The sequence below is a fragment of the Pseudophryne corroboree genome, chromosome 6, assembly GCF_028390025.1.
Source record: "Pseudophryne corroboree isolate aPseCor3 chromosome 6, aPseCor3.hap2, whole genome shotgun sequence".
NCBI lineage: Eukaryota > Metazoa > Chordata > Amphibia > Anura > Myobatrachidae > Pseudophryne > Pseudophryne corroboree.
In genome coordinates, this window is record NC_086449.1 from 609,061,207 (window position 1) to 609,084,065 (window position 22,859).

A 22,859-nucleotide genomic window follows, 5' to 3' on the forward strand; every position below is an offset into this window, starting at 1 on the left:
TGGGTGATCTGAATACTTCTGCAGATATTGTAGAATCAAGTACTCTTATTTTCAACAGTGGTGTTTTAAAAGACTACTTATATGGAACTTTTCATCTGTATGTTTATGAGGCATACAAAATAAAAAATAATATAAATTAAAAAAAAAATAAAGAATCTGCTTACAAAGACAAAATGTAAGTCAAATGATAACCCCTGGTCAGGTGTATTTTTCTTAAATGGTGTACCTCACTTACACAGTGAGGAGAAAATTAACATCCAAAAAGGTATCTTTATCAGATTTTTGCAGTGATAATGTTGAGCGCTCATTAGCGAACCTCACTTACTCAGTGAGATGATGTTAAACACATATCATGGTATCTTTATCTTATGGGGCAGAGATATGGCATACCGTTACTCACGGTGTAAAAGCTTTTGTCCCTCTCATCAAGGTTTCTTTTCGTCAGCCAGACGCAGGTGATTAATATAAAAATCACAGGAATTTATTGATACATAAAAAAGTAGTAGTTGTCAGTCTTTGCTTTTACTATTACTTTTTTATGTATCAATAAATTCCTGTGATTTTTATATTAATCACCTGCGTCTGGCTGACGAAAAGAAACCTTGATGAGAGGGACAAAAGCTTTTACACCGTGAGTAACGGTATGCCATATCTCTGCCCCATAAGATAAAGATACCATGATATGTGTTTAACATCATCTCACTGAGTAAGTGAGGTACGCTAATGAGCGCTCAACATTATCACTGCAAAAATCTGATAAAGATACCTTTTTGGATGTTAATTTTCTCCTCACTGTGTAAGTGAGGTACGCCATTTAAGAAAAATACACCTGACCAGGGGTTATCATTTGACTTACATTTTGTCTTTGTAAGCAGATTCTTTATTTTTTAATTTTTATTTATATTATTTTTTATTTTGTATGCCTCATAAACATACAGATGAAAAGTTCCATATAAGTAGTCTTTTAAAACACCACTGTTGAAAATAAGAGTACTTGATTCTACAATATGTGCAGAAGTATTCAGATCACCCAATTTGTAGAACCATTTAATCAGGGAGTTTCTACACATGATTCTATCTTGATTTTATTTTTCATATACAACCTCAATTTGAGAACGTCTATCAAAGAAGACCTACAGTGGGATGATAGAGACATACCCATAGGATAAGTATTCCTCCTTATTCACCCATTCCTCATCTAGACACAATAGCACCATCTTCTTCTTTACCACACCTTTCTCACAAGTATTTGGACTGTCTGGGATAAGTCCTTTAGAAGTAACGAGGCCGCTATAAAGTCTATTGAAGCGCCCAGTAAACCCCAAACAAACCATTTCTAAAGGGGAGTGGTAGACAGACAGGGGTGACACAGATGGGGTACATAGAGAGCGTAGAACAGAGGGTTAGGATGAGATTGGGCTGGGTTTGGTGAAGAAGTGGGTCTTGAGAGCCCGTTTGAAGTTTTGTAGAGAGGTGGAGAGTCTGAGGGGGAGAAGTTTATTATCATTACGATTATTATGCTTTAGCTTATTATTATTATTAATAATAATAATATCATCATAATACAGTGGTTACATTGTTCCTTTATAAAACCCTTAACTTTCAACAGACACCTGAAACAGTTATAAACAGTGGCAGATTTTACTTATGGACTGCATGATTGCAGCCCCCCCCCCCAGTAAAATCCGCCATTACAGGGAGTGAGCCAGTTGCCATCTGACAGCACTGGCTACGCAGTGACCGACAGTGATGACTTCTATTAGAAGTCCTACATGCCAGTCAACTCCGTTACAGACAGTCCCATTGGGAAGTGTTTCCGCCCTCTGGGACTGCCAGACTGGGCTTCAATCCCCTAGGAGCAAACAGCGCATGCACAAACCCCGGCTTCTATGACTGCCCATGTGTGGTCCCAGGACCTGGCTGGCAGTAGCAGTAGCTTTCCTCTCCCGCAGCCCCCCTCCTCCACAAAGGTAGGAGCCGCTGCTGGTTATAAGTAACATTTCTCTGACGTCCTAGTGGATGCTGGGACTCCGTCAGGACCATGGGGATTAGCGGCTCCGCAGGAGACAGGGCACAAAAATAAAAGCTTTAGGACTAGGTGGTGTGCACTGGCTCCTCCCCCTATGACCCTCCTCCAAGCCTCAGTTAGGTTTTTGTGCCCGTCCGAGCAGGGTGCAATATAGGTGGCTCTCCTAAAGAGCTGCTTAGAAAAAGTTATTAGGTTTTTTATTTTCAGTGAGTCCTGCTGGCAACAGGCTCACTGCAACGAGGGACTTAGGGGAGAAGAAGTGAACTCACCTGCGTGCAGGATGGATTGGCTTCTTAGGCTACTGGACACCATTAGCTCCAGAGGGATCGAACACAGGCCCAGCCATGGAGTCCGGTCCCGGAGCCGCGCCGCCGACCCCCTTGCAGATGCCGAAAAGTGAAGAGGTCCAGAAACCGGCGGCAGAAGACTTTTCAGTCTTCATGAGGTAGCGCACAGCACTGCAGCTGTGCGCCATTGTTGTCAGCACACTTCACACCAGCGGTCACTGAGGGTGCAGGGCGCTGGGGGGGGGCGCCCTGGGCAGCAATGATAATACCTTGTTCTGGCTAAAAATACATCACATATAGCCCCTGGGGCTATATGGATGTATTTAACCCCTGCCAGGTCTCACAAACACCGGGAGAAGAGCCCGCCGAAATAGGGGGCGGGGCCTATCTCCTCAGCACACAGTGCCATTTTCCTGCACAGCTCCGCTGCGAGGAAGGCTCCCAGGACTCTCCCCTGCACTGCACTACAGAAACAGGGTAAAAAAACAGAGAGGGGGGGGCACTTTTTTGGCGATATTGATATATTAAGCTGCTATAAAGGAAACAACACTTCTGTAGGGTTGTTCCTATATATTTATAGCGCTTGGGTGTGTGCTGGCAAACTCTCCCTCTGTCTCCCCAAAGGGCTAGTGGGGTCCTGTCTTCGATAAGAGCATTCCCTGTGTGTCTGCTGTGTGTCGGTACGTGTGTGTCGACATGTATGAGGACGATGCTGGTGTGGAGGCGGAGCAATTGCCGGTAATGGTGATGTCACCCCCTAGGGAGTCGACACCGGAATGGATGGCTATGTTTATGGAATTACGTGATAATGTCAGCACGTTACAAAAATCAGTTGACGACATGAGACGGCCGGCAAACCAGTTAGTACCTGTCCAGGCGTCTCAGACACCGTCAGGGGCTGTAAAACGCCCTTTACCTCAGTCGGTCGACACAGACCCAGACACGGACACCGAATCTAGTGTCGACGGTGAAGAAACAAACGTATTTTCCAGTAGGGCCACACGTTATATGATCACGGCAATGAAGGAGGCTTTGCATATCTCTGATACTGCAAGTACCACAAAAAGGGGTATTATGTGGGGTCTGAAAAAACTACCTGTAGTTTTTCCTGAATCAGAGGAATTGAATGAAGTGTGTGATGAAGCGTGGGTTAACCCCGATAGAAAACTGCTAATTTCAAAGAAGTTATTGGCATTATATCCTTTCCCGCCAGAGGTTAGGGCGCGCTGGGAAACACCCCCTAGGGTGGATAAGGCACTCACACGCTTATCAAAACAAGTGGCGTTACCGTCTCCTGAAACGGCCGCCCTCAAGGATCCAGCTGATAGGAGGCTGGAAACTACCCTGAAAAGTATATACACTCATACTGGTGTTATACTGCGACCAGCCATCGCCTCAGCATGGATGTGCAGTGCTGGGGTGGTTTGGTCGGATTCCCTGACTGAAAATATTGATACCCTGGATAGGGACAGTATTTTATTGACTATAGAGCAATTAAAGGATGCTTTTCTTTATATGCGAGATGCTCAGAGGGATATTTGCACTCTGGCATCGAGAGTAAGTGCGATGTCCATATCTGCCAGAAGAAGTTTATGGACGCGACAGTGGTCAGGTGATGCGGATTCCAAACGGCATATGGAAGTATTGCCGTATAAAGGGGAGGAATTATTTGGGGTCGGTCTATCGGATTTGGTGGCCACGGCAACAGCCGGGAAATCCACCTTTTTACCTCAGGTCCCCTCCCAACAGAAAAAGACACCGTCTTTTCAGCCGCAGTCCTTTCGTTCCTATAAGAACAAGCGGGCAAAAGGACAGTCATATCTGCCCCGAGGCAAAGGAAAGGGTAAGAGAGTGCACCAAGCAGCTCCCTCCCAGGAGCAGAAGCCCTCCCCGGCTTCTGCAAATCCCTCAGCATGACGTTGGGGCTTTACAAGCGGACTCAGGGGCGGTGGGGGGTCGACTCAAGAATTTCAGCGCACAGTGGGCTCACTCACAGGTGGACCCCTGGATCCTGCAGGTAGTATCTCAGGGTTACAGGTTGGAATTCGAGAAGTCTCCCCCTCGCCGGTTCCTAAAGTCTGCTCTGCCAACGTCTCCCTCAGACAGGGCGACGGTATTGGAAGCCATTCACAAGCTGTATTCTCAGCAGGTGATAGTCAAGGTACCCCTCCTACAACAGGGAAAGGGGTATTATTCCACACTATTTGTGGTACCGAAGCCGGACGGCTCGGTAAGACCTATTCTAAATCTGAAATCTTTGAACCTGTACATACAAAAATTCAAGTTCAAGATGGAGTCACTCAGAGCAGTGATAGCGAATCTGGAAGAAGGGGACTTTATGGTGTCCCTGGACATCAAGGATGCTTACCTGCATGTCCCAATTTGCCCTTCACATCAAGGGTACCTCAGGTTCGTGGTGCAAAACTGTCATTATCAGTTTCAGACGCTGCCGTTTGGATTGTCCACGGCACCTCGGGTCTTTACCAAGGTAATGGCCGAAATTATGTTTCTTCTGCGAAGAAAAGGCGTATTAATTATCCCTTACTTGGACGATCTCCTGATAAGGGCAAGGTCCAGAGAACAGCTGGAGGACGTAGTAGCACTAACCCAAGTAGTGCTGCAACAGCACGGGTGGATTCTGAATTTTCCAAAATCTCAATTGACCCCGACGACACGTCTGCTGTTCCTGGGAATGATTCTGGACACGGTTCAGAAAAAGGTGTTTCTTCCGGAGGAGAAAGCCAGGGAGTTATCCGAACTTGTCAGGAACCTCCTAAAACCAGGAAAAGTGTCTGTGCATCAATGCACAAGAGTCCTGGGAAAAATGGTGGCTTCTTACGAAGCGATTCCATTCGGCAGATTCCACGCACGAACTTTTCAGTGGGATCTGCTGGACAAATGGTCCGGATCGCATCTGCAGATGCATCAGCGGATAACTTTGTCTCCACGGACAAGGGTGTCTCTTCTGTGGTGGTTGCAGAGTGCTCATCTGTTAGAGGGCCGCAGATTCGGCATACAGGACTGGGTCCTGGTGACCACGGATGCCAGTCTGAGAGGCTGGGGAGCGGTCACACAGGGAAGAAACTTCCAGGGAGTGTGATCAAGCCTGGAGATGTCTCTTCACATAAATATACTGGAGCTAAGAGCGATTTACAATGCTCTAAGCCTGGCAAAACCCCTGCTTCAGGGTCAGCCGGTGTTGATCCAGTCGGACAACATCACGGCAGTCGCCCACGTAAACAGACAGGGCGGCACAAGAAGCAGGAGGGCAATGGCAGAAGCTGCAAGGATTCTTCGCTGGGCGGAAGATCATGTGATAGCACTGTCAGCAGTGTTCATTCCGGGAGTGGACAACTGGGAAGCGGACTTCCTCAGCAGACACGATCTACACCCGGGAGAGTGGGGACTTCATCCAGAAGTCTTCCACATGATTGTGAACCGTTGGGAAAAACCAAAGGTGGATATGATGGCGTCCCGCCTCAACAAAAAACTGGACAGGTATTGCGCCAGGTCAAGAGACCCTCAGGCAATAGCTGTGGACGCTCTGGTAACACCGTGGGTGTTCCAGTCAGTGTATGTGTTTCCTCCTCTGCCTCTCATACCAAAAGTACTGAGAATTATACGGCAAAGGGGAGTAAGAACGATACTCGTGGCTCCGGATTGGCCAAGAAGAACTTGGTACCCGGAACTTCAGGAGATGCTCACGGAAGATCCGTGGCCTCTACCTCTAAGACGGGACCTGCTTCAGCAGGGACCGTGTCTATTCCAAGACTTACCGCGGCTGCGTTTGACGGCATGGCGGTTGAACGCCGAATTCTAAGGGAAAAAGGCATTCCGGAAGAGGTCATCCCTACCCTGGTAAAAGCCAGGAAGGAGGTGACTGCACAACATTATCACCGCATTTGGAGAAAATATGTTGCGTGGTGTGAGGCCAGGAAGGCCCCGACGGAGGAATTTCAACTGGGTCGATTCCTACATTTCCTGCAAACAGGATTGTCTATGGGCCTCAAATTAGGGTCCATTAAGGTTCAAATTTCGGCCCTGTCGATTTTCTTCCAGAAAGAATTGGCTTCAGTTCCTGAAGTCCAGACTTTTGTAAAAGGAGTACTACATATACAGCCCCCGGTTGTGCCCCCAGTGGCTCCGTGGGATCTTAATGTAGTTTTGGATTTTCTCAAATCCCATTGGTTTGAGCCACTCAAATCGGTGGATTTGAAATATCTTACATGGAAAGTAACCATGCTACTGGCCCTGGCTTCAGCCAGGAGAGTGTCAGAATTGGCGGCTTTATCATATAAAAGCCCATATCTGATTTTCCATTCGGACAGGGCAGAACTGCGGACGCGTCCTCAGTTTCTGCCTAAGGTGGTTTCAGCGTTTCACCTGAACCAGCCTATTGTGGTGCCTGCGGCTACTAGCGATTTGGAGGATTCCAAGTTGCTGGACGTTGTCAGGGCATTGAAAATATATATTTCAAGGACGGCTGGAGTCAGAAAATCTGACTCGCTGTTTATACTGTATGCACCCAACAAGCTGGGTGCTCCTGCTTCTAAGCAGACGATTGCTCGTTGGATTTGTAGCACAATTCAACTTGCACATTCTGTGGCAGGCCTGCCACAGCCTAAATCTATCAAGGCCCAATCCACAAGGAAGGTGGGCTCATCTTGGGCGGCTGCCCGAGGGGTCTCCGCATTACAACTCTGCCGAGCAGCTACGTGGTCGGGGGAGAACACGTTTGTAAAATTCTACAAATTTGATACCCTGGCTAAAGAGGACCTGGAGTTCTCTCATTCGGTGCTGCAGAGTCATCCGCACTCTCCCGCCCGTTTGGGAGCTTTGGTATAATCCCCATGGTCCTGACGGAGTCCCAGCATCCACTAGGACGTCAGAGAAAATAAGATTTTACTTACCGATAAATCTATTTCTCGTAGTCCGTAGTGGATGCTGGGCGCCCATCCCAAGTGCGGATTGTCTGCAATACTTGTACATAGTTATTGTTACAAAAAAATCGGGTTGTTATTGTTGTGAGCCGTCTGTTCAGAGGCTCCTACGTTTGTCATACTGTTAACTGGGTTCAGATCACAGGTTGTACGGTGTGATTGGTGTGGCTGGTATGAGTCTTACCCGGGATTCAAAATCCTTCCTTATTGTGTACGCTCGTCCGGGCACAGTATCCTAACTGAGGCTTGGAGGAGGGTCATAGGGGGAGGAGCCAGTGCACACCACCTAGTCCTAAAGCTTTTATTTTTGTGCCCTGTCTCCTGCGGAGCCGCTAATCCCCATGGTCCTGACGGAGTCCCAGCATCCACTACGGACTACGAGAAATAGATTTATCGGTAAGTAAAATCTTATTTTTTTATTACCAATTATTTACATAGGCACGCATATTCCACAGCACTTTACAGAGAATATTTGCCCATTCACATCAGTCCCCGCCCCAGTGGAGCTTAAGGTGCATACACACCGTGTTTCCCCCTCCCGGCCGGCCGTACACGCTGAGCGATATGACAACTATATCACTCAGTGACGTCACGCCTCAGCCAGGCTGTGCAGGCAGCTCTTGGACGACGGTCCAAATAGAGCATGCATGCACCACCGACACAGAGGGCCGTTAATGAGCCGAGATGCCACGCATCGGTCGTCGTCGCCGGCATACACACTTGCTGAAAAAGTGAACGACGACGCTCAGGAAGGGTGAAAATCTCTTGCCTACAATCTCTGATTCTGCTTTCACCTTTGGAATGTGGCAGTAAACATGGTTGTGTTCTAGAAATGTTTATTAAGTAGTCAATAAAACGTATTACATAAATTTGCAGCAACAGAACTGCATCTTTATTTTGTTTGCTGGTACTTGTTTACAACTATAGTACATACATACCTAAAATCTGAATAATTGGGAATTTTGGAATTTCTCCTTTTTGCTCCTTATTTTTTGCAGACTTAATCACATTGAAAGAACTGGATATTCAAGACACAACGTTTGAATTTATATTATCTAGTAACCAACGCCCTGTTGTACAGTATGTGAAACTCTTCAAAGTGCAGATAGGACATGTTTACTATAACAGCTTTTCTGTGAACTGTTGAATGTAGTTTCACTTCTAGGAAATAAATGAGAATGCTCAAAATATTGCTCTCAAGATCTTCATGCAGTAATGAGCAAAGCTCTACATTCTTTATTATACATGTGACTTCTTACTGTAACACTATGCATCATCATGCTACTACAACGTACAAGGGTCTCTGTAGTTAGTTGCACCTGCAGCAGAAACAGTTTTAATTCATATATAGGAACTGATAGAGTTAACAGCAAAATGAGTGTAAATGACTAAGCAAACGTGTATGCAAAAATGGCTTATTTCTGCAGCGGGCTACACTGGTCTCCACAGGGAATGACATTGGGGTGTAGAGTAGGATCTTGATCCGAGGCACCAACAGGCTAAAAGCTTTGACTGTTCACAGAATGCATAGCGCCGCCTCCTCTATAACCCTGCCTCCATGCACAGGAGCTCAGTTTTGTAGTTGGTGCCATGCAGTGCAGGCATACAACAGGTGGGCTGCTCCAGCAGCCCTGAGAAGAGCTTTTAAAGTGAAAAATGAAGACTTCTAGGGCTGCAGCAGAGGCACTATAAGTGTTAGATGTCAGTCAGACATCTCCTGCTGCAGCTCCGTCACCTCCCCCAGCGGCGCTGTACACTCCCGCGCCCTGGTTGCCGGGTACCTACAGCGGAGGCTCCGGTTTCTCTCAAGTTAGTCACACACACCACCGCTGCTCTCCAGGATCGCGTGGCCGCAATCAGGGAGGAGGTAAGTGGGTTCTCCAGACGGGACCCGCTGAAAATCGCGATCCCGCGCGGCCGGTGGGAGGCGGGCTGCGCTCGCTTGCATGGACACTGTGGTAGTTCAGGGACCCCACTAGACCACCAGGGCAAGGGCACAGGTTGGTTTTGCTAAAAAAAAGTTTATTATATAGCCCACAGTACCCGGTGGTGAAGTCCAGCAGAGGGATAAGGCTTTGACCTGTAGCCCCTCCCCCAGCCCCAGGGCACCATTTAGAGTAAATGTTCCCACCCTGGAGCTGCATATCTCTCTCTCCATCACTCCCTGTCAGCATTTGGGAGCCATTAGGACAAGCTGAGCTGATCCTGGGACTGTTTGGGCAAATCCTCCTCTGTAAAGCTGCCTGCATGTCAGCGCTGTGCATTTTACAGGACACTTAAGTATTCTACATGTCTGCTGATAGTGTTAGTTAAGAAAGAGTGCAATTAGTCAGGGTTATATAGTACAAGTACTCTGTGATATACATCCAGTCTATACTGTGCATTGTTATATCTATTGAGTGTATAGCTATACTTAGTACTACTCTATATTGCTAATCCAGTGCAGTGTTATTGCATGTCATAATTTCTGCATTGCACAGTGTGGCTATGTGTGTGTGCATATAGCTGCTGTGTGACCTCCATTTCGTGTATCTCACTCAGATTGCTATCCCTATATTCTATAACCCAGGGGTGGGGAACCTCCGGCCCGCGGGCCGTATAAGGCCCGCAAAGCCGTTTGCTCCGGCCCACCCGCTTCTCCCAATGAGACACGCCGCCGCTCAGTCCGGCGGCAGCGTGTCTCAGCTGTCAGTGTCAGCACAGGGAGGAGAGCGCGGCGGCGGCGTGTAGAACTTGAAACCAGCCGCCGGTTTGTGAGCCAATCAGAGCTCGCAGACCGGCAGCCAATCAGGAGCCGCGGCTGCCGGTCCGTGAGCTCTGATTGGCTCTCGAACCGGCGGCTGGTTTCAAGTCCTGCACGCCGCCGCCCAACATAGCCGCGCTCTCCTCCATGTCCTGCCGAAAGGAGCGGTAAGTAGCACGGAAGGGGGGGGGGCACTGTGGGGGCATCTGTATACCTGGCACTGTGGGGGGCATTTGTATACGTGGCACTGTGGGGGGCATCTGTATACCTGGCACTGTGGGGGCATTTGTATACCTGGCACTGTGGGGGCATCTGTATACCTGGCACTGTGAGGGGCATTTGTATATCTGGCACTGTGGGGGCATCTGTATACCTGGCACTGTGGGGGGCATTTGTATACCTGGCACTGTGGGTGGCATCTGTATACCTGGCACTGTGGGGGCATCTGTATAACTGGCACTGTGGGGGAATCTGTATACCTGGCACTGTGAGGGGCATTTGTATACCTGGCACTGTGGGGGCATCTGTATACCTGGCACTGTGGGGTCATCTGTATACCTGGCACTGTGGGGGCATTTGTATACCTGGCACTGTGGGGACATCTGTATACCTGGCACTGTGGGGACATCTGTATACCTGGCACTGTGAGGGGCATTTGTATACCTGGCACTGTGAGGGGCATCTGTATACCTGGCACTGTGGGGGCATTTGTATACCTGGCACTGTGGGGGCATCTGTATATGGGGACATCTGTATACCTGGCACTGTGAGGGGCATTTGTATACCTGGCCCTTTGAGGGGCATCTGTATACCTGGCACTGTGAGGGGCATTTGTATACCTGGCACTGTGGGGGCAATTGTGGATCTGGCACTGCACTATTGGGGGCATATGTGTATCACGTCCCATTTTAACTGGCCACACTAATTTTTTGGCACGCGCGGAGTACCTCTATGTGGCAGACCTGCTGGGGGGCAGGGTAATTTTTTAAGTTGAGAATTTTTGTATGGCCCCCGAAGGATTTTATAAATATCCAAATGGCCCTCGGTAGAAAACAGGTTCCCCACCCCTGCTATAACCTGAGATGGCTAGGTGCGTCAGGTTTATCAATTAATATAGGTATTTCACAAGATATACTCAGTGTGTATTTTTCTCTGTGATTTTTAGTCACCATATACCTCTTGAATTCCCTGTTTGTGCTGTTACTTTGCACAGGGTGTTCTTGTCAGGTATTGTGCTGTTGATATTGTACTGTGTTGTCTTGCATTGAGCTTTCGAATATGTCAGCTACAAAGGGCAATGGTGCTGGGGCTGTTCCCACATTGTGTGGTGGTGACGCTGCAGACACATGTGAGGAAAATATAGCAGCTGAGGGTTCAGGTTCTGGGGGTTCCTTACCCCCCAGTGGGATCGTAGCAACGGGGGTTCAAAATGACCCACCTTGGGCTACCTTCTCCACGCTATTGAATACGCTGGTAAGTAGACTAATGCCCCCTATGGGACCTTCTGTGCTGGTACAACCGCTTATGGTTCCCGCGGTTAACCCACCATGGGCAGATCAGCTGTCTGCTCAGTTACAGCAATTGAACCAATCACTGACTACTCAGAAGTCTAACCCTCGCCCGCCTAAGACCAAGGGGTCCTCTAAGTGGGCCATTACTTCCTCACAATCCACCAACGTCCCAGACACCTCGTTTGATGAGGATGGCGTTTATACTGACCCTACAGATTCTGATCCTGACGCTTCTGATGGGGAATCTGTTTCACAGGTAGATGTTCCTGACTTGTTGGAGGCTATCAGACTCATTCTTTAAATTACTGATGACCCGGAGCCTAAGAAACCGGACATATTTTACCGTCAGAAGGTGGTTAAACAAGTTTTACCTTATTCTGACCATTTAGTTGACATACGTCAGGTGTCCTGGGAAAATCCAGGAAAGAAATTCACGCCTCACAAGAAGATGCTGGCTCGTTATCCCCTTGCTGCGGAGCTAAGTAAAAATTAGGAGACACCCCCGCCAGTGGATTCGCAGGTGGCGCGGCTGGTGGTATCCTCAGCTCTGCCAGTAGCTACCATCATGTCTCTGAAAGAACCAACGGATAAGCGTGTGGAGGGTTGTTTAAAGGCGATTTACACACTAGCAGGTGCTGCGCATCGGCCCTCCATTGCAGCGACATGGGCTGCAGAGTCGATTGAAGCGTGGGCTCAGGAGTTGGAAGCTGAGATGTCTTCCAACGCTTCTGATCATGCTAGACAATGCTTATCGTATAGTCACAGCTTCTCATTACATTAAAGAGGCGGCTTCTGATGCCGGTATTCTGGCGGCCAAGGCTTCTACTACGTCCATACTGGCTCGCCGGATTCTATGGTTGCAGTCCTGGTCCGTGGATCTGGACTCTAAGAAAACCCTGGAGGTACTCCCTTTTAAGGGAGACATCCTTTTCGGAGAAGACCTCAACAAGATTGTGGCTGACTTAGCTTCTGCTAAAACAGCTTGTATACCTAGTACTGCTCCTTTGGTACCGAAGGCTAAGAGTACTTCCTTTCGCTCCTTTTCGTCCTTCAGGGAAAGCAAAGGGTCAGGCGTATCCGAAACAGGCTTGCAGTTCCAAACTCAATAAGCCCAAACCCAAATGTGCCTGGGCTGCCCGTCAGCCTGCTTCCAAGACTGACAAGCCTGCCGCATGACGGGGCGGGCCTCCCTCTGGGGGATCCCAGGGTGGGGGGCCGACTTCTAGGGTATACCCAGGAATGGTTGAAGACCACTTCCGATGCCTGGGTATGGGAAGTCGTCACTCGAGGTTATGCTGTATCCTTCAAAAATCGTCCTGCTCGTCGATTTTGCCTGACAGACGTCCCTTCGGATCAGGTGAAGGCAAAAACTCTTCATTCGGTGGTACAGTCCCTCCTGGACACAGGAGTGGTAGTACAGGTGCCTCTGGCTCAGAGAGGCAAAGGGTACTTTTCACCACTGTTCCTAGTCCCAAAATCGAAACGGTCCTTCCGGCCCATTCTCAACCTCAAGTCCTTGAACAAATTTGTGAGGGTCTCCAAGTTTCGTATGGAAACTCTTCGCTCTATTGTTCTGGCCTTGGAACCTGGGGATTATATGGTCTCCCTGGACATACAGGATGCTTACCTGCATATTTCCATTGCAATGTCGCATCAGCAATACCTGAGGTTTGCGGTTGGCAACCTCCATTACCAATTTTGGGCGTTACCTTTTGGTTTGACCATGGCTCCGTGAGTCTTCACCAAGGTCATGACGGCTGTACTCTGCCGTCAAGGGGTCAGGATCCTACCGTACCTGGACGACCTGTTGATCCTAGCTAATTCCCCAGAAATTCTCCTACACCATCTGGATCTGATTATTCAGTTTCTGCAAGCCCACGGGTGGCTCATCAACTGGAAGAAATCTTCCCTGGTCCCTGCTCAGAGCATGGTGCACCTGGGGGCGTTGTTGGACATTCACAACCAGCGGTTGTTCTTGTCTCAGGAGAAAGTCCTGAAGCTTCAGGATAGGATTCAATGCTTCCTATCTCGTCCGCAAGTATCGATACATTCAGCAATGCAAGTGCTAGATCTCATGGTGTCGGCTTTCGTCATGGTGGAGTACGCTCAATTCCATTCCCGCCCTCTGCAGAAGCTGATTATTGCCAAGTGGGATGGCCTGCCTCACTGGATCAGGTCTCAAATAATCTCCTGGTCTCCGGAGGTCCATCTGTCCTGAGCTGGTTGCTTCAGGACCAACGATTAAGCAGGGGTCGTCCCTTCTGGATCTCCATCTGGGTCCTTCTGATGACGGATGCCAATCTGAGAGGTTGGGTTGCGGTGTTGGAGCAACACTCCCTTCAGGGTCGGTGGACCAAGGAGGAGTCTCTCCTCCCAATAAACATTCTGGAATTGCGGGCGGTGTTCAACTCATTGAACTTGGCCCAGCATTTAATACAGAACAGACCTGTTCAAGTACAGTCGGACAACATCACCACGGTGGCATACATCAATCATCAAGGCGGCACTCAAAGCCGCATGGCAATGAGGGAAGTATCACGGATACTTCAGTGGGCGGAACGCCATCTGCCAGCCATATCAGCAGTATTCATTCCGGGGGTGCTAAACTGGGAAGCGGACTTTCTCAGTCGTCAGGACGTACACGCCGGAGAGTGAAGCCTCCATCCAGAAGTGTTTCAACTCCTCGTGGACAGGTGGGGCCTTCCAGAAGTGGACCTGATGGCGTCTTGACACAATCACAAGGTTCCGGTCTTCAGAGCAAGGACAAGGGATCCTCAAGCAGTGTTTGTGGACACACTGGCAATTCCATAGAACTTTCAGCTACCATACGTGTTCCCTCTGGTGTCACTACTGCCCAGAGTAATCAGGAAGTTTATGCAAGAAGGAGGAATCCTAATTCTAATCGCTCCCATGTGGCCCAGACGGCATTGGTCCTCAGACCTTCGCGGTCTCTCGATAGAGCGTCCCCTTCTACTTCCACAGCGCCCAAATCTCCTCATTCAGGGCCCCTGTGTATATCAGGATTTAGCCCGGTTAGCTTTGACGGCGTGGCTCTTGAAGCTTCCGTCTTGAGGGCTAAAGGATTTTCTGAGGCGGTCATTCAAACCATGTTGAAGGCCCGGAAACCGGCTTCTGCTCAGATTTACCATAGGGTCTGGAATTCTTACTTTGCTTGATGCGCATCTAACAATCATGTCACTTACAAGTTTAGTACGGCCAAACTTTTGGCCTTTCTATAACAGGGCCTGGACTTGGGTCTTCGTCTGACCTCCATCAAGGTTCATATTTCTGCCTTGTCAGTTTGGTTCCAGAGAAAAATTGCGACTTTCCCTGATGTGCATACGTTCACTCAGGGTGTGTTGCGGATTCAACCTCCCTATGTCCCGCCTGTGGCCCCTTGGGACTTGTCAGTGGTTTTGGAGGCGTTGCAAGGGTCTACATTTGAGCCTCTTGAATATGCAGACCTTAAGTGGCTTTCTCTTAAGGTATTGTTTCTGCTGGCCATTGTCTCTGCTAGACGGGTGTCGGATTTGGGTGCCTTGTCTTGTAGGTCACCCTATCTGATTTTTCACCGTGATCGGGCGGTTCTTAGACCTTATTTACCTAAGGTGGTGTATTCTTTCCACCTTAATCAGGAGATTGTGGTTCCGGACTTTGCCTCTCCTGAATTGTCTTCCAAAGAGCGGTCTTTGGATGTGGTACGGGCTCTCCGTATCTATGTGAAGAGAACTGCCTCCATCAGGAAGTCGGATTCTCTCTCTGGCCCTCATTCCAAGTTGTCCGCTCGCTAGCTGCTTTTAGCAGCATTGCAAACGCTAGGCCGCCGCCCTCTGGGAGTGTATCTTATCTTAGCAGAATAGCGAACGAAACATTAGCAGAACTGCTACTAAATATTTTCTTGCAGTTTCTGAGTAGCTCCAGACCTACTCCTAGATTGCGATCAGCTCGGTCTGTTTAGTTCCTGGTTTGACGTCACAAACACGCCCTGCGTTCGGCCAGCCACTCCCCCGTTTCTCCCGACACTCCCAAGTTTTTACCTGGCACTCCTGCGTTTTTTAGCACACTCCCGGAAAACGCTCAGTTACCACCCAGAAACGCCCCTTTCCTGTCAATCACTCACCGATCAGCAGTGCGACTGAAAAGCGCCGCACAGACAACAGCAAAACTGCTAAGTGTTTAGTTAAATAACTAAGCGCATGCGTGCTGCGTACCATGCGCATGTGCATTTAGCAACAAATTGCAGCATAGCGAAAATCCGCAACGAGCGAACAACTCGGAATGACCACCTTTGTTCTATTTGGTTTTCACAAACGTGGCTGGCCTGCTCACAAGCAGGCCCTGGCCAGATGGATTAGAATGGTGGTTGCACATGCTTATGTGCAGGCTGGCCTTCCAGCTCCTGCTACCATAAAGGCCCATTCTACTCGGTCTGTTGGACCTTCTTGGGCGGCCCGCCGTGGTGCGACCCTTGAACAATTGTGCAAGGCGGCTACGTGGTCCTCAATGAACACGTTCATAAGGTTCTATTCCTTCGATACTTCCGCCTCCCAGGATGCTTCCTTTGGACGCCAGGTTCTTGTGCCCGCTTATAGTGCATCCTCTCCCATAAGGAACTGCTTTAGGACATCCTCAATGTCATTCCCTGTGGAGCCCAGTATACCCCGCAGCAGAAAACGAGATTTATGGTAAGAACTTACCATTGTTAAATCTCTTTCTGCAAGGTACACTGGATTCCACAAGGCACCCACCCTGATGCACTTAGCTTCTTTGGGTTGGTTTGGCATTAGCCGCTGACACTTACTCCTGTCGTGAGAGTGTGGTGTATGTGGCTACTAACAGTTGTCGTCTCTTTTGCCTGCTACTGCATTGGACTGATTAACAAAAACTGAGCTCCTGTGCACGGAGGCGGGGTTATAGAGGAGGCAGCGCTATGCATTCTGGAAACAGTCAAAGCTTTTAGCCTGTTGGTGCCTCGGATCAAGATCCTACTCTACACCCCAATGTCATTCCCTGTGCAGCCCAGTGTACCTCGCAGAAAGAGATTTAACAACGGTAAGTTCTTACCATAATTCTCGTTTTTCTGCAGCGAGGTACACTGGTATTCCACAGGGAATATCATCGGGGTGCAGAGTTGGATCTTGATCCGAGGCACCAACAGGCTAAAAATGTGACTGTTCCCTGGATGCATAGTGCCGCCTCCTCTATATCCCCGCCTCCAGGCACTGGAGCTCAGTTTGTAAGTTGGCAGCTAGCAGGGAGGGCTGCACTAGGCAGCCCTGAAAAGAGCTTTTCTGAAAAAAGAAGACTTCAAGGGCAGCAGCACAGGCACTTAGAAGTGCTATATGTCATACTGATATATCGTGCTGTGGCTCCCTCACCTCCCCCAGCGGCGCTGTATACTCCCGCGCCCTGGTTGCTGGGTACTTACAGCGGAGGGCTCCAGTCACTTCAAGGCACACACCTGCCGCTGCTCTCCTGGATCGTGTGGCCGCATCTTCGGGAGGAGGTAAGAGGGTCCCCCAGGCGGGACCTGCTGAAATCGCGGTCCGGCGCGGTCTCCGGAGACGGTCCGCGTGCTCTGGCGTGGACACTGTGGCCGTACAGGGACCCCACTAGACCACCAGGGCAAGGGGCACAGGTCAGATTTCTTAAAATCCAATCCACCGCAGTACCCGGTGGTGAAGTCCAGCAAGGGGATAAGGCTCTGACCTGTAGCCCCTCCCCCAGCCCCAGGCACCATTTACTGCAAATGTTCCCGCCCTGGAGCTGCATATCTCTCTCTCCCTCACTCCCTGTCAGCGTTGGGCACCATTACACACAAGCTGAGCTGATTCTGTCACTGCTGGGCAATGTCTCCTCTGTAAAGCCGCCTGCTTCATCAGCACTGTGCATTTACAGGACACTTAAGTATTCTACATGTCATTTAGACAGTGTTAGTTAAGAACAAGTGCATAACTACAGGGATATTTAGTACAAGTACCCTGGGATATACATCCAGTCTTTACTGTGCATTGTTATATCTGTATATATACATAGCAGTTACTTAGTATTGCTAGTCCAGTGCAGTTTTATTGTTGTTTGTAATAATTTCTGCATTGTACATGTGACTGTGTGTGCTAATAGCTGCTGTGTGGTCTCTATTCCGTGTATCTCACACATATTGCTATCCCTATATTCTGTACCCTGGAGGGTGCTAAGTGCATCAGGGTTCTCATATAATATAGTGTCTCACAGGATATACTACTTTGGTATTTGTCTCTGTGTGTTTCACTCACCATATACCTCTTAAATTCTCTGTGCTCTGCTTTGCAGTCACACTATACAGGGGGTTTTCGTCAGGTACTTTGTCTGCTTTCATTGTACTATTACGCCCTAAGGTTACGCTTACAAATAATGTCTGCTAAACAGGGCGGTAGATCCATGGCTGATCCTGCACAATGCAGTGCTGACGCCACGGACTGCTCGGAGGAAAACATTGCAGCTGAGGCTTAAGGTACCGGGGGTTCTATATTCCTCAGTCAGTCTGCAGCATCGGGGGCACACCAAGACCCACCTTGGGCTGCCTTTTCTAATTTACTGACTACGCTAATAACTAGACTTGCGCCCCCTGTGGGACCTCCTCTGCCATTACAGCCACATATTGTCCCTGCAGTTAATCTGCCATGGGCAGATAATCTGTCCACTCATTTACAGCAATTAAATCAGTATTTGGCTAAACAAAAACCTAACCCTCACCTGCCTAGGACCAAGAGGTCCTCTAAGCTGGCCATTACCTCCTCACAATCTACACATGTTTCGGATACTTCATCCGATGAAGCAGTGCCGTAACTAGACATTTCAGCGCTGTGTGCAAGAAACAGCATCGGCGCCCCCCCCCACCTCCCCGCATTGGTGCGCACACCTCTTCCCCCTCCCCCCCTCCAGGTTGGCCTAGCCTGACAGGACAGAGTGGAAGGGCATCAGAAAACAAAAAAAACGTTTCTCGCCACTCTGCGTTGCGGCTCTTCTGCCACCTCCGAATTCCTGAGCAGGCCCGGGATGTATAACACTGCACCGCGCTGATCCTGCCTTGCAGATCCTATCTGGCAGCTGGCTCGACTCCTCCGGTTCCGACTCCCACCGGAGTGCTCCTGTCGCCCTTTCTACAGGGTCCTCTGTAAGGGGTTCTTCAGGCCGAGTCCTCACTGTTGGAGCTCTTCCGCGGGTCCTGATGGGTCTTGAAGCCAGTGTGGGTTGTCTTCTGTGGTGCCTGCATGCCCTTGGTCTCCACTGCCAGGTCTTCTGTGGCCACAAAAAAAAGGGGGACTCCTCCAACATTTTGTTCCCCTCTGCCATGACTCCTTAGCGGCTTGATCTTTTCCGCAGTCTCCTCCTGTATGACTTTCTCCCATGCAGGCACTCCCGAGGACACTCCAGCAGCAGATAGGGGTCTTCTGCGGCTTAGATGCAGTTGGCTCCTGGGTCCTCATCGCTGATGCCACTCCAACGCGCCAGCTGTAATTGCAGACTCCACTCACTGGCTCCCAAACTCCCACTGCCGGTGGTTCCTTTCTGCTTGGGTGGCGGTTGGGGACGGTAGCTCCATGGATGCTCTGATCCTCTTGAGGTGAGCACGACCTTCGCACGGTCCTGGCACCACTTCTTCCACCTACAAACTCGGCAGCGCTGTCTTTGGCAAACAGCGCTGCAACACAAATAGGGCTGCCAATCGGGGTCAATGTGCACAATGCACCCTCAGCTAAAGTACGCTATGTGCAAAGCACACTTCGCGCACACCTAGTTATGGCCCTGGTGTGGTGTAGTCTTAGACACAGTGTGAGAGTGTGTGTGTGGTGTAGCCTTAGACACAATGTAAGAGTGTGTGTGTGGTGTAGCCTTAGACACAGTGTGAGAGTGTGTGTGTGGTGTAGCCTTAGACACAGTGTGAGTGTGTGTGTGTGTGTGTGTGTGTGTGGTGTAGCCTTAGACACAGTGTGAGTGTATGTGTGTGTGTGTGTGTGTGTGTGTGTGTGTGTGTGTGTGTGTGTGTGTGATTGTGTGTTCAGGTGATGGAAAAGCACCAATATCTACTACTGTCAGTGTGCCATTACCGCAGAGCGAAGACGGCTGCTCTCACCCAAGCAGAACCGACACTAACCAGTTTGATTTTGGCTGGTGCCCCCCAGCATGGACACTAGTTCTGCATCTGACCCGTCACCCTTCACCCAGCAATACAGATCACAGCAGCAGCCAGCAACACCCATTACCTCTCAGAAAGAGGGAGAGAGTGATAGAGAAAGAGCAGGGTGAAAAAATGAGAAAAGAGTTGGGGGAGAGAAAGAGAGGGGGTAGAAAGAGAGAGACAGACAGCAGAGTAGAGAAAGCAGGGAGAGAGAGAGAGAGAGAGAGAGAGAGAGGATGAGAGAGAGAGCGAAAGAAAGAAAGAAAGAGCGAAAGAAAGAGAAAAAGAAGGAGGGGGAGTGAGAGAGGGGGAGCAGGGTGTAAGAGAGAGAGAGAGAGAGAGAGAGAAAAAAAGAAAGAAAGAGGTGAGACAGGGGCGAGAGAAAAGGTTGAAAGAGGGAGAGGGGGTGGGGGAATAGAGAGCAGGGCAGAGAGAGAGATAAGGCGTGAGAGAAAGAGGAAGCATGAAAGAAAGAGAGCAAAAGAAAGGGAGGAAGAAAGAGGTGAGACGGGGTGAGAGAGAGGGAGCTGGGGGAGAGCGGGCAGGGGAGACAGAGAGGAAAGAAAGAAAGAAAGAAAGAAAGAAAGAAAGAAAGAAAGAAAGAAAGAAAGAAAGAAAGAAAGAAAGAAAGAAAGAAAGAAAGAAAGAAAGAATTGAGACAGGCGGGTGTCTGAGAAAGGGGTTAGGGGGAAGAGAGAGAGAGAGAGAGAACAGGGGAGAAAGAAAGAAAAAAAGAAAGAGAGAGAAAGAAAGAAAGAAAGAAAGAAAGAAAGAAAGAAAGAAAGAAAGAAAGAAAGAAAGAAAGAAAGAAAGAAAGAAAGAAAAGGGGGTGAGATGGTTAAGAGAGAGATGCGGTGGGCAGGGGGTGAGAGAGAGGGAGGGGCAAAAAAGAAAGAGGTGAGACAGAGTGGGGGTGAGAGTGAAAGAGAGGAGAGAGAGAAAGGGGGGAGAGAGGGAGAGATTGACTGCAGGGAAGAGAAAGCAGTGTGAGAGAGGAGAGAAAGAGGCACGAGGGAGGGAGAGAAAGAAAGAGGAGGAGAGAGAAAAAAAGAAACAGAGAGGGGTAGTGAAAGAGAGGGTTGATAGAGTGAGGGAGCAGAGTGAGGGAGATGATAGAGGGAAAGAGAACGAAGAAGAGAGTGCAAAAGAAATAGAGAGATGGGGAGAAAGGGTTTGAGCGAGAGAAATAAAGAGAAGTGAGACAGAATGAGAGCGAGGCAGAGAGAGAGAGAGAAAGAAAGAGAGAGAAAAAGAGGTGTGAGACCGAGGGAGAATGAGAGATAAGGTTCAGTAAGAGGGGGTGTGAGAGAGAGGAGGGAAAGAGGGGCAAGAGAAAAGAGAGAGGGGAGACAGTGTGGGGGTGAGAGAGAAAGGGGTCTGAGGGGAGAGAGAGACCAGGGGAAAGGGGGAGAGAGGTGAAAAAGAGGAGTGAGAGAGAGAGAGAGGGTCAGGGTAGAGTGAGAGGGGGGATACATGTGGCACTGTGTATTCCGCTCTGTCCCCCTACCTCCGATACAAGTGTCACTGCGTGTCGTCGTCCCCTTAAGTACATGCGGCACTGTGTACCAACGGGTCCTCTTTCAGCAACAGCAGCAGCAGGTCCGCTCTTCTGGTTTTTGTGGGATCGTGACATTGGGCAACAGCGGTAGAGATAGGAAGAAAAGGTGAGAGGAGGGGCTGGATTGGCTGGACCGCCTCCTCCTGCTAGTACTGCGCTGACAGTACTGCTGCATGCCCCTTCATTGCACCACAGTGCCGCAGGTCCCTGTTTAAAGAAAAAAAAAAAGTGGCAGAACACAGCCTGGCGTCTCCAATCACTATACACACACACACAGCCTGTTACCCCGTTACCACAGACACGCACAGCCTGTTACCCCGTCACCACACACACGCACAGCCTGTTACTCCCCCAGTCACTACACACACAGCCTCTCCCTTACAGTCACCGCACACACATAACCTGTTACCCCCCCAGTCACTACACACACACACAGCCATTTACCCCACCAGTCACCACATGCACAGCCTGTTACCCCACCAGTCACTACACACACGCACAGCCTGTTACCCCCCCAGTCACTACACACACAGCCTGTTACCCCCCTACAGTCACCACACACACACACACACACACACACACACACACACAGCCTGTTACTCCCCAGTCACTACACACACAGCCTGTTACCCCCCTACCGTCACCACACACACACAGCCTGTTACCCCCAGTCACCACAAACACACACACACACACACACACAGCCTTTCCTCCATAGTCACACACACACACATACCTCCAGGTCCCACATAGGTGGCAGGCAGGGCTGGGCACACACAAATATTACCACAGAGGCACAGGCAAAGTCGGAGGCGGGGCCTAACCACGGACCTCCGTGGCCACACCCCTTTCATATAAACAAACACTAGCATGCAGCAGGGTCACCTGAGCTGGAGGCGGAGGCTGATCTGTCTCGGCTCGGGAGATGAGGAGGCATTGGAGTCAGGATCTGCTGCCCAGCACCAGCGGGCTCTACACCCAAGCTTCGCTGCTGTGGTGCTGCCTGTCTGTCTGGCTGCCTCTGAGCATGGGCTGCCTGGGTGCAGACCGAGGAGGGGAGGGAGCAGATATCTGTTGCGGCCTGGAGGCGGGGTTTCTGGTTTCTGTATCCAATCCCGGCCGTTACCCCCCCCCCAGTCGTGTGTGTATGAATCAGTGTACCCAGTTACGTAAAGCACAACCGCCACCTGGGAGAATAATAAAAAGACAGCCATGCACCACGGTGCCCGCACTGTTGAACAGCTCTGCATCTGCCAGGACGTCCAATCGGGAGCACATAGCGCACAATGCGCTCCCACCACAAGTGCGCTGTGTGTCAGGCCCACTCAGCACACACCTAGTTACAGCACTGCGATGAAGATGGCGCATATACTGACCCCTCAGACACTGATGCAGATGCACACAGGTGGATGTTCCTGACATCTTGGAGGCTATCAGACTGATTCTTCAAATTGATGATGATGATGCAGAACCTCCAGATACCTCTAAGAAGCCTGATAAGTTCAAGCATCAGAAGGTTACTAAACTAATTTTATCCCATTCTGACCATTGGTTGACATACATTAGGAATCCTGGGAGTATACAGGAAAGAAATTCTCCCTGTCTAAGAAGATGCTAGCTCGTTATCCCC

At 49.6% G+C, this 22,859-nt stretch overlaps 1 long non-coding RNA gene across 1 annotated transcript; it reads right to left on the reverse strand.

Moving 5' to 3' along the window:
* Positions 1-1,237: 1,237 nt before the first annotated feature.
* On the reverse strand, positions 1,238-22,371 carry LOC134933096 (uncharacterized). The gene is made up of 4 exons (XR_010179603.1): positions 22,115-22,371; positions 21,179-21,436; positions 8,195-8,417; positions 1,238-1,482 (listed from the first exon to the last, which is right to left on the reverse strand). It is a non-coding gene; the product is annotated as an uncharacterized LOC134933096 (long non-coding RNA).
* Between the last annotated feature and the right edge of the window lie 488 nt (positions 22,372-22,859).